Source organism: Chironomus tepperi, unplaced genomic scaffold (genome assembly GCF_022539635.2).
Source record: "Chironomus tepperi strain 1889 unplaced genomic scaffold, CSIRO-AGI_Ctep_v1 contig_456, whole genome shotgun sequence".
In the NCBI taxonomy this organism is placed as follows: domain Eukaryota; kingdom Metazoa; phylum Arthropoda; class Insecta; order Diptera; family Chironomidae; genus Chironomus; species Chironomus tepperi.
The window spans coordinates 430,100-443,045 of NW_027226578.1; the positions used below are offsets into that span (position 1 = coordinate 430,100).

At 34.0% G+C, this 12,946-nt stretch overlaps 1 protein-coding gene across 2 annotated transcripts in view; it reads right to left on the bottom strand.

Annotated features, from left to right (window-relative positions):
* LOC139098996 (putative receptor-type tyrosine-protein phosphatase mosPTP-1) overlaps nucleotides 1-12,946 on the bottom strand; it is a 141,700-nt gene that overhangs the window by 108,363 nt on the left and 20,391 nt on the right. The window lies entirely within an intron of this gene.

Sequence of the window (12,946 nt, forward strand, 5' to 3'; positions counted from 1 at the left end):
ATTTTTGGTTATATTTTATGTAAATTTGAAGTGTTTATAATCTATTGTAGCCTAGTTTTAGGATGGCTTGTGCTAGTTTGAACAGCTTTTATTGATTTTTGGATATTTTTAGATCTATTTCATGATATTTTGGTGCTGCAATGTTTAAGATAGGAGAGTCAGTGTTGTAATTTGGGTATAAAGGGCTTACATTCAAATTTAATCTGATTCCTGATGCAATCTCAGAAAGCACACGTGTCCTAAAATTCAAAATCCAATTCAACTCAGGCTTGAGGGCGGATTTCATCGAATCTGATTTGATATCAGAAGTCATGATGCTTTGAGGCTGATCTTCGACTAATCATGTCGTGTGCCTTTTGAAATTGTTCCTGATTTCAAGCTTCAATGCACTATTAGCAGCAATTGACCCGAATTGCAATAATGGCAATACCATTAGATTCTGGTTCATGTTAATGAGAAACTGTTGAAACAGACCCAAACAGACACGGCATATGCATCTTTACTTAATCTGCCTGATCTCGGTTCTCTAAATAGCTTCTTAATATACATTGAATGTAATCTTGAATCATTTTAGACAATTTAACAGTTTGATCGTGAATTTACCTATTTTTGGTACAATTTCCAAGTTAACTTGAGCTTAGACTTAACTCAAACTACTGTCTATACACCACTGCACAAGTTTCTTGCACTTTAAAGCTTAAAACTTAATGAAAATCCAGAAAATTCAATATTTCAATTTAATTTCAACAAATTCCAAAGCCTACTCGCATTTTTTTCTTTTAAATCGTAACTCCTTTGATGATCATTTCAAGCATCAAATATGCGCTCCAATAACCCTAAAAACCACTCCAACTTCTCCATCATATTCAGTGCACTGCTGGCTCACCCACTTGCCTAATGCAAAAACACATCTCTTTCGCTTGTTGTTAGTCCAATGTAATAAATTTTTTATGAAATGCTTTTTTCATTTATGGAGATTTTTTAATGACTTTTTTCATCTTCTCCCCTCATCCCCTCCAGTCAGCATTGTCGCTCTTTGTGTGTGCCTTGCATTTTTATCATCCCTTATACCTTCTTTATTTCAAACTGCTATTTTTTCCACCCTGCAGCTTTTTTACATTCTATGACACTCTAGGTTGGCTGCGAGTGTGTCTGAATGAGATGTGCATGAAGTAAATTCCAACAATTTTTTTTTGTTCTCCCTTGAGATATTTCCAGCCCGCCTACCATCGTGGTTCCATTCGAGTTGATACATGTCTGCAAGCGATTTTTATGCAGTGTTATGTGTTTTTTTTTTTTGCTGTCCATTCTCAAAAGGCAAAACATGAAATGCTTTTTACTTCCGTCAAAAATGGCTTTTTAGTGGATGAGAAGCAAGTAGGCATTGGAATGGATGGGATACGTAAGCGCATGTTTGATGGACAAAATAACGGTAGAAATTGTTTTGAATTTCAAAAATAACAGTCAAAATTATTTTGAATTTCAAAAAAAGTAACGGTCAAAATTATTTTGAATTTAAAAATAACGGTCCAAATTATTTTGAATTTCAAAAATAACGGTCAAAATTATTTTGAATTTCAAAAATAACGGTCAAAATTATTTTGAAATTCAAAAATAACGGTCAAATTTATTTTGAAATTCAAAAATAACGGTCAAAATTGTTTTCAATTTCAACGTTAAACAAATTCGCAGACAGACAGACACAATCGAACATCAGAGCCTCCTTCCAATATTTCAAATTAGCTCAAAAGTTTCTTTTTATGTTTCATGTTCACAGGAACTTTTTTAATTGCAGTATATTTATGGGTACCACTTAAAAATGCTCGTAATGTAGTTATGGGAATTGAAAAAATGGCTTGAATGCGCTGAAATTTATGTTAACGACTGGAATGAGAGAAAGTCAGGCAGTGATTAGTGGAAATGGAATAATTGCGTTTTTGTGTAATTTTTGGCATTTAGCTACTCGGTGGAAAATTTCGTAGGAAGTTTGTAGCTGTTAATATCAATAATTATACATGAAAATAAACAAACTTTTGCATATTTTACAGCTAAACTTTAAGTAATTATTAGCTCTAATCATGCGAAGGAGCTGTCTGTGCTTACCTCATTTAATATTATTTTATACAAATTTAATTCTTTTTGTTTTTATTAACTTTTATGAGTGATTCCTCTAAACGATTGTTGTACTTAATTTATTCCTCAAAGGTAAATAAAATGTTTATTGCTGTGAAACAAATCCAAAAGAGTTTTTATTTCCTTTTACTCATTTTAATGGATGAAGTTGTAGATATAATCAGTGACAGGCTGTGTTTTGAATTGAAGTGGATTAATGTTTTGAAAATCATTTAAATCTTAGCGTGCTTTGAGAATTTTTTGAATTTTTTTGACAGTTCAGCATTTTTTGAATTTGACAGTTATTTTTTGAATAATTTTGACCGTAATTTTTTGAATAATTTTTGACCGTTATTTTTTAAAGAATTTTGTTATTTTTTGAAAGAATTTTGACCGTTATTTTTTGAATAATTTTGGACCGTTATTTTTTGAATAATTTTGACTGTTATTTTTTGAAAAATTTTAACCGTTATTTTTTGAATAATTTTGACCGTTATTTCAATAATTTTGACCGTTATTTTTGATGCTATTAATTTAAAAATCCTAAAATGAACAACTTGTTCCTCCATCCAAAAGCAGCATCAACAAAATCCCTTGAAATTGCTCATTTTTCTCATAATCCATTATCCAATCATCTATAAAAAGAATACATTAAAATGCCTAAATTTAGAGCATCGTCTATATTATGCGATTAATATTTGATGATACAACAGAAATAAAGCAAATAGATCCGAAAATATCCGAAATTCTTTTTTTCAAGTTCTAAACAGCCCAAAGTTAAAAATAACAAATTTTTTTCTAGATCAATGAGAAACTTCCGTTCCTAAATATTTACCGAGTGGAATCGAGATAAAAGAGAAATTAAATCCACAGCAATCGACCTTCTGTAGATTTTAAAGACATAAAAAAAACTGTTCGAAAACCATCAATTATGGCTCCAAAAATAAGAAAAACTCCATTACGCAATTTCAATAATTGAAATTCAATGAGAGAATTTCCATGGAAATCCAAAGAACCATTACTAACGGTAATCATCATTACATTTTATTAGAATAATTTAGAATTGACTCTAAGTACCTCATTGTATTGTGACTTGGCTCATTCCAAATTTCATATTTAGAAAACGTTTTATACTCTCTTAATGATCACGCGAAAATAACAGAGAAAGTAAAAGAAAACAAATAACAAGTAAGGAAGATCATTTGACTGGATAAAACGCATTTTTCGAGATATGAAATAACGGTCAAAAAATGTTTGAACAATAACGATCAAAAAATGTTTGAAAAATAACGGTCAGAAAATATTTGAAAAATAATGTCAAAAATATTTGAAAAATAATGGTCAAAATATTTTGAAAAATAACTGTCGAAAAATATATGAAAAATAACGGTTAAAAATATTTAAAAAACGGTCAATGAAATTTGAAAACTAACGGTCAAAAAGTGTTTGAAAAATAACGGTCAAAAAATATTTGAATGTTTTTCGACTGTTTGGTGAGCATAGTAACAGATGAAGACAAATGGGAGACTGAGGTATCGAAGTTAGTGGACAAGCAGCCACAAAAAGCAATCTGCCACCTCTCTTAGAATATATGTATAAAAAGTTAACGTCACAAAGCTCTTGGTCGAGTGAATTTATGGAAATTTCCTGTTTTCTTCCTTCTTCCCCCGCAACTTGCCTCCATTATATATGTATGGATATAAACAGCTTAATATTTCAATGACTTTATTCACGCCAGAAAAATATTTTTTCTTTTCTTGATTCTCTTTCTCAAGCCTCTATTTTTATCCGCTTGACATCTTGCTTTATTCGATTATCGCGCACAATTAAACAGCAAAAATGGAGATTTATGCTCCTCTCGTTCACAATTTTTTTTTTCTTTCCATTCTTTTCAGTTCCGTTTCCATATAACTTTTTTTTATGTTTATTCAATAAGGATCCAATTTATCATGCAAGAAGATTCGAGATTTTTTGTGCAATTTTTTGTGCAAATTAAATGTGGTTTGTGACGTTTTGAGTGGAAAATTGGATTACTGATGGCTAATGGGGTGACTTTATTGCTTTGATAGGGGAAATGAGCAATTATAGAATCTTCAGTAGCTAGTCATATGTAAGGAAGATTGCAAAAAGTGAAATTTGGGATCCTTTGGACTGATAGACTAGGCATCAATGCAAAATAGAGAAAGAAGTACTTCCTTTGTTTGAAGAAGTAGGTTCTAATCTCAAATCTCTTGATATTGTTGCAGTAGAGCTCATGTCGAGACGAACTCAATTTTACGAGTCAAACTTCAACTATACGACTTTGAGCTTCTAAACCCCATGGATGAGAGGGGTTTAATCCAGCTCCCTCCCCTCCTGGATGCACTCCTGTGTAGACATCAGATCCAATTCTCCTATTCATCATGTCATTAAATGCCTCAATCAAGTTTACTTTAGTTAAGATCCTTAATGTATCCCTACCCTAGGACAAATTCAGTGGGATCCCACCTAAAAGCAGGATTTACCGAACGTTGTGAATATTTCATATTAACCCTTTTGCGTATTTCCACTCAATTTCAACGACAAGTCAAACAAGTCGCATCTTTATCCTAAATCGAATGAAATGTTTATTGAAATTCCATTTCATCATACAGCATAGAACAGTGCTGTCCAAACTTTTTTGCACCAAAGCACAACTTCATGGCAATCCACCACCAAGACTGTACATGACACTAGTATCCCGCAGCACATAGCTTAGACAACACTGACAAAAGACCATCCAAATCATGTAAAAGATGAAGCACAGGACATAACAGATATTTATTAGGTTTTATTGATTTACGGATGACAGTCGCTATATTTAGATGACAAAGAAGACTGGATGTTGACTTTTGATGGACATCGATAAAAATCCAATGAACTTTTCATGTTTTATTGATGCCTAAGGCAATGATACTATGAATTATGAAGCTTATTGGATGTTAAAGTTGTCAATGCAAATCTCACCTTAATTATTTAAAATGGCGCTTCTTTAAAATCACAAAAAATGCGTCCACATTCACTAAATCATCCCAAGACACAACTTTGCACATTCCTAAGAACTTTATGCTTTATCTCATCTTTCTTCATTGTAATACAAGTCAAGAGAAACGACATTTTACAGCACAAAAAATTGTGACTAGGGAGCCATTATCGCTTCGTCTTTATTGTATTTGTCTATACGTACATTCGACTTGTAAGTCATTTAATTTTTCCCAAACATTTTGCCGAAACATTATGCCAGATTTATTGTCCTACTAATAAATTTAATGTTCCTACTCATCCGCGCGACGAATCTTTCTTTTACTTTTTCTAATCTAATCTTCTTCTTCTTTTGAGGAGGGTTTGATTGTTGGTGAGGTTTTGTGTTTGATGGAGAGGAGGGGGAGTTAATGTGGACATTATTACCAAGCATGCAAAGAGCGAGTCTGCATGCAAGAGTAGGTCAAGCTTAGAACAACGCTCACGAGCATACTCATTTAGTATATTTAAAGATCACTAAAGAACATGCTCTTTGTCAGATTGGCAGGCATCATTGTGGAGGCGACTTCCACTTTTGTTTGGGGAAGTCTATATTGAAGCCCAGCTGCCAGTAATGGCCCGTCTCTGCTTATTGTTCGTTAGGGATTGTAGAGCGATGATGCTGCATATATTAAGATAATATGATGATTGTGAATTATAGTTAAATATACTTATATGGACTAATCCATAAGGGACTTGATTCAAATATGTTGTGATAACTTGAAAGACACAGGTTCAAATCCTGGCAGTCTTAAATTTGTACATTATTTACTCTTAAGATACTTCGACTGCTTAATAAACGTTAGTTGGTAAGTAACTTGAAGGCAACATGTTCGAATCTTGTCTTTCCTGAAATTGTGTTCTATCTGGCTGTTTAGATGCTTAATGGACGTAATTAAGACAAAATTAGAGACCTAGACAAAATTGGATTGAGAAACAGGCCAGAAGAGCTTTTAAATTGTCATTACAAATAACTTATTAGTACCTTAGCAGACTAAGACAGTTGACTTGAAAACACCACATCATTTACGAACAGATTCATTTCATGACTTCTTCTTATCTCCTTGTTTCCTCAAAGGACAGAACATAATATTGGTTGGGGGTGTAAAAGATGCCAAAGTAGGCAGATACAACCCACTCTCTACATCTATAGACATTCAATATTGAATAAAAGAAAATTTATTTCCAAAAGATTCAGGCAGGCAAAAAAATATATTGAAGATTGAATTTCAGCGCGAGAGTATAAAAAAAAAAGTTAATTAAATCATCACAGACGGAAATCTCGTTTTGGCTGTTATTGCAGCATTAATTTTGTTCTCCTTTTTTTGTGTGATATTTTATTCATAACTTGAAGGCATGAAAAATATTTCGTAGAAATGTTACTGATTTGAGGAACTCGTTTAGAGAAAATTGCTGTAACTGCTTGAGGAAAAATCAATTTTTGTTCATTACATGAGTAATAAAAGAAATATTGTGACATTTTTTTTCACGTTCGAGCTTTGAGTCACGAATTCAATGACTTCTTCTTACTTACTTATAGATTCCTTTTGGAATGGGAAAATTTATGAATTTTTTTTTGTAAAAGGGATGGAATTTGTTGATAATTTTGGTTATATTGGAGCGAGTTAGCAAGCATGATTACTGCCGATGATGGAAAGAGGATCAGAGGAGACCCAGAGGGACTGATAGAGATCGTGGGAGATTAAGAGAGACTGAGAGAGACTGGAAAAGAGATCTGAGAGACTCTGAGAAACCGTGAGAGACTGAAAGAGACCAAGAGAGACTGAAAGAAACCGAGAGAGACTGAAAGAGACTGAGAGAGACTGATAGAGACCAAGAGAGACCAAGAGAGACTGAGAGAGACCAAGAGAGACCAAAAGAGATTAAAAGAGACCAAGAGAGACTAAGAGAGAACAAGAGAGAACAAGAGAGATCGAAAGAGACTGAGAGAGAATAAGAGAGACCAAGAGAGAACAAGAGAGACTGAGAGAGACCAAGAAAAGCCGAGAGAGACTAAGAAAGGCCATGAGGCAGTCAGAGACCAAGAATCAAATTGCCAGAGCAGCTTAAAACATCCCAATACAGTCAGCATCCCTTGACTTCCCTCAAACTTCAAATGCTTTCCGATAATATAATGAATTACCTGACAATTTTTTTTTTTTTGTAAGAACAAGTTTAACACAATAAATTTCAAGTATTTAAATGTACACCTTGAAGTCACAACAATGTCTTCCTTCTAACCTGTCATGTACCTTTCGTAAAATTTATTCATCGAAAAAAAAGTGCCTTAAAAATTAATTTAAATTTTCGTACACCAAGAAAACTCAAATAAGAGGAATTTTTCTTGTTTCCATCAATAAAAGTTCATTAGAGCATAAAAAGCAACGTCACCTGTCAGATTGAGGTCGAATAATGGAAGGTTGAACAACGAAGCAGACATTCAACCCCTCAAGGTGATGCCGAAAAGATAAAATAAAAAATTATCTTCTTCTTCATCATTGTTCCTTGTACTTGCTTTTTCTTCCTTCCATTCTATACATTATTGAATAATAGCGCGACAATGATTGTGGTTACGACATTGACAGTGAAGAATATACACAAAGTAGATGTGAAGATGGGGAGCTATATACAGAATTATTCACGGATAAATTTTTTTTTTTGTATTCTTCTTACTCGGGGATGTAGAAAAGCTGATTGTAGAGCAGATGAAACCGACAAGAAGTTTGTGGTTCATACACGTCGAGAAATGAGCGAAGAGAAGTGAGAATGAACGATGAATTAAGGAAAAAGAATCTGCTTGGGGATCCTTGGGGTGATTTTTTGTGAATTTTTCAAACTTCAGGAACAACAAGATTCGAACTTGAAATGATAAAAACATCAAGATTCGACCTTGAAATGACAAGAACAACAAGATTCGAACTTAAAATGACAGGAACAACAAGATTCGAACTCGAAATGACAAGAACAACAAGATTCGAACTCGAAATGATAAAAACATCAAGATTCAAACTCGAAATGACAAGAACAACAAGATTCGAACTCGAAATGACAAGAACAGCAAGATTCGAACTCCAAATGGCAAGAACAACAAAATTCGAACTCGAAATGACAAGAACAACAAGATTCAAACTCGAAATTGTAAGAACAACAAGATTCGAACTCGAATTGGCAAGAACAACAAGATTCGAACTCGAATTGACAAGAACAACGAGATTCGAACTCGAAATTGTAAGAACAACATGATTCGAACTCAAAATGAAATATCAAAAATCTTGAGCAAATAAAAATCTGCCAAAATCACAACAAGGAATGCGATTAGAAGCAAAAACCTGTCATGGTGTAAGCAAAAAAAAAGCATTTAAAGAAGAAGATAAATTCATGACGAGAGCGAGAAAAAAAGTTAAACGAACGAAAAAAAAAAGTATCTTCGCCCCTCGTTATGTCCCGTATTTTTATCTCCTTATATTTACTTGAATGGTTATTGTTGCGGCCCATTCTCAACATTATAATGCCTTTCTTTTTCTTTTGTAACGCACAAAAATAAGCAATAGGAATGTATTCAAAAACTAGCTTAAAAGCAATCGATGTGAAACCTAAAAAGAAAATAAGGAAGCTTAACATACACAAAATTTATTGAATCGACACACAAGAAGGAAGGCATAAGCAGGAGAAGATTTGCGTGAAACGTTAAATGAAATTATAATTCACCAGCACACCAAATTTATTGCGAATGCTGTAAATTTCATCCCGATATGTGTCTCGTAGCTTTCTTGTGTACGCGCGTACGTAAATATATTTCACAGCAACAGAAAGAGGAGGCATAAATAAACTGACTGTAAAAGTATAATTTTCCTTACAAGGAAATTGTGTTTTGTATTCAAAAAAAGTTATTTACGGCTTCTTGGAACCAGATAAAAGGCATGTCGTGCAACTTTGATTTTCTATTCATATACATGATGTATTCGGATGAATTCTTAACAGAATTGGAATTTTATGATAAAATGCTTCTTGGAAATATGTCGATAAAGGCTGATTCAATAATGCTGGCATGAAAGAGCTAATGTCTGAGTTAGAACTACCTTGACAACTGAATGTATCAAAGAGATTCTCAACCTACGCATAGTCTGGCTAATAATTGAACTGTCTGCAATAAACTATTCTAATAATATCGAATTAAATCATGGTGGATGAACAATATGAATGCATTAATTAAGGATAAACTGGCTTTTATGTGGTTAAATTGGTATGATGCGTGTGACTAGAAATAAGAACAAAGTACCCAAATATGGATAGACTTTTCCTAGGATCAAACCCGAGTCGTTAGGTGCGGTTGCTAAAAATGCTATAACTACTGCGCCACTGCTGGATTTAATCAAATGGCCAAGATATACGACTAGTCAATAACTCATACGATGACCATTCTTGAAGATTTGAGTTCGAATCCAGAATATAGCTCAATTGCTCAATTTCGGACTAACAGCTTCTTAATGACTATTTGTATATCAAGTACTAAGTCGATTAATCTCGTGTAAATGCGACTAAGAATTGAGACTTAGCTCGGACTTAGTGCATGAGTAACCTGATGACTTGTCGTCCTTAGAGCGGGTTGACACCAAACCCACCCGACTCCAAATCCCTCTCTCTGGCTCCTTGATACTCCCTTACACTATCTCTAATCTCAAAATCACAATTCTGGCACCATTCAAGGATTCATTCCAATGATCATCTAATCATCCTCAAACCCACCACTCAAAAATCACCCCTTATCAGCTAATCCACATCCAAATTAAATCCCAATTCCACCTAAGATTTTTCTCTATTTAATTTCCTTAATTGCCTTATCTCCAATAAAAATACCTACGACACAAAAAATTAATTTAATTAAAATCATTATCATAAATCCTAACCAAAAAAAACACAAGTTCTTGCACGAAATCCTCCCCAAGTCGCTCAATTCACATGAATATTGTATATCTTAGATTTTTGCCTCAGCCACTCACTTAATACAAAATCTTGTTAGCAATTGAATCCCCTTTGTGTGCCAATCTAGGCAAACGATACAAAAATAAGGAGGTAGAGCAACAACAAGGGGCAATATAGAAAAAATTCGATTGGAATGTGTGCTGAAAGAATGCGCTCTTCCTGTATGTGTCTATCTTCTTCTTCGTATTCACATTCCAAGCTTCCCCCATGTCAATTTCTCTATTATGGCCCTTTTTGCTTCTCTTCACCCAGAAATATCTTTGTCTATCCTAATTGTGTATGAGAATACGCAATGTACAGCAATAGCAACAATGATGATGATGATGATGTTTATGTAGCCCAGAGAAGACATATCAAGGAAAAAATTTGCTTGCACGGCATTTATTGACTTTTTTTGTTTACTCGCCTTTTTAAATGGCAACATCACATACAGTCGAAGAAAAAGTAAGAGAGATATGATAATAAGTATGTATGTACGCATGGAAGTAGTTGAGGAACATTGGGGTGGATTAAATAAGTTCTCCAGTAGAGATGATTTTGAAGATAAAGATTATGGTAAATTGCTGTGGATGTTTTCATTTTGTCTTATTGTTTGGTCAGGAATGGAGGGGTTTTGGAGATGGGATGGTGAGTTTGTGAATTTGAGGAGAATCAATAAAGTGGAGCAGTGGAGGAATTGTCAGCCTACTGTAGTAACCTAGATTGTCATCTACACAAACGATCCTGGTTTGATTCCTAAGAATATTTGCAGTTCTGGTCACTTAACTTGGGACTATGTAAGTCAACGATTTTATGTGGAGCTTGTTGTGTCTAAGCACAGTGGAATCTGGGTATAAGTCATATAAAGGCGAATCTGCTAGTGCAAAGTAAGGCTTCTATGGCCGTCTTGTTAGACAATGACCCAATATCCATATCACTCTTTTGTGAGTGTCGTAGGTTCGATTCTTACCAGATTCCGATTTTTCAATCATAACGTAGAATCTTGTCGATATGTCCCGGATTCGAACCTCATCCTTAGAGATAATGAAACATCTAGTCATGAATTCGACTTTATTAACTCAATAAGTTCAGCATAACCATAGATACTAAAGAATCCTTTCAATTCCTCTTATATCCTCTCATCAAAGACTCCCTAAAATGCTCCCTCATCCAACCCAACCACATAATACTCATGTTACTCACTCATATCCTCCAACCCAACTCACATTGTTATTTTCCATTTCAAGTTGATTCTTCTGTTAGTAATTGAGAATGTAACTTTTTGATTTTTACGACTCAATGGCATTAAATAAATTTTTTTGCCATACATCCCGAAACTAACAAGAATTGACGTGTTAAAGAAGAAGATCAGAAATTTAACATGACATTCCTCTCACATCCATTTATGTCTATCAAATTAGTTAGTTATAAAATATTTCGGCATCACATACAATAACATTTTTGTTCCTCTATTGTCTTGCAACCCCTCGTAAATTTCAGCATAGATAGTTGTTGCAAATAATGTATATATAAAGGATGTAGGACTCCCTCGTTAAATGCCATTCAGATTTTTTTCACTTTCATTATTTTCATCTTACCGCCTTTTGTTCCTGCTTATCATCTTGACATCAATAATGAACAATTTTCTCATTTATTCTCGGATGTTCTGCATCCTTTTCAATCAAACGAGATGTCATGTTGTATGTGATATTATTATATCCCATATTTATGGAGGTAAAGTTGTTTTTAAAGACTAGGGGTGGAAATTTTTGATGCAGAGTTGGATATGCTTGGGTGAATTTGAGTTACTGAATGAATGGTTCGGTGATCGATCCACAACCTGTGTTGATCAGTGCTGTCCAAACTGTGTCATGGCACATCTTGGTGATAAATCACTGCTCAAACCAAACACGGTATGCAATTAATGGCATTTCCAGGTACAGTTTGGTACTGATATAGGTAATACGGCACGGTATAGTACTGGTAAGGTACATGTACCGATGAACCTAACTTACCGTATGTGTAGTGCAGAGCTGTGACGTATCGAACCTTCTCGTGCCGTATGCCGTAACCTAGTATTCTCACTAACCAGCTTAGATTTTAGTGTAACCTTAAGTAAGTCCATATTTCAAAGAATCATCCAATTAATCACTTTCAGCACAACCAACACTGACCAAAAACATATTTTAAATCCTCAAGGTGTTGATACTTGTTGAAGACTAAGAGAAAATATTTGCTAATGTCGTAAATGTTAAGGGCACATAAACAATTTCTGTATTGTCAAGAATGGACACTTGACTTCAGTGGGATTACTTGTATGGAGATGATGGTGATGATAGGTGAATGACCGTTGTGATGAGTATTGTTATGGCTACACAGATTGATGTTCAGAATGCTTTTTGTGTGAGGTAGAAAATTTGATATTTAAAAAGGAATTTTGTTATTGTTGCCTTGTCAATCTGCCTACGATTGCCGATGCTGATATTTTTTAAGGTTACACTCTTGAGTAGTTTGGAATTTTATTGAAATCGTCTTTGAAATTTGTTTGAAGACTTCTTTATAGATTAATTAAATTTCATGGGAAATGGAATGGAAAATATTTTTATGTTGAAATGAATTGATTCTTCTGTGAAGGACACGACCATTTTATGTGATTTTTAATTTATTGAGTGGGAAGTTTAGGGCAAGAAATTCGATTTTTAGCTATAACAGTTCAAGGTTGAAGTTGATTTGGATGTGAATAAGAGTTCATTCAAATAGACGGCATTTAGAGAAACTATGGGAAGTGGGCAACCTGTGTGCCGTGATCCAAAAAAGGTTGCCCAGTACTGTT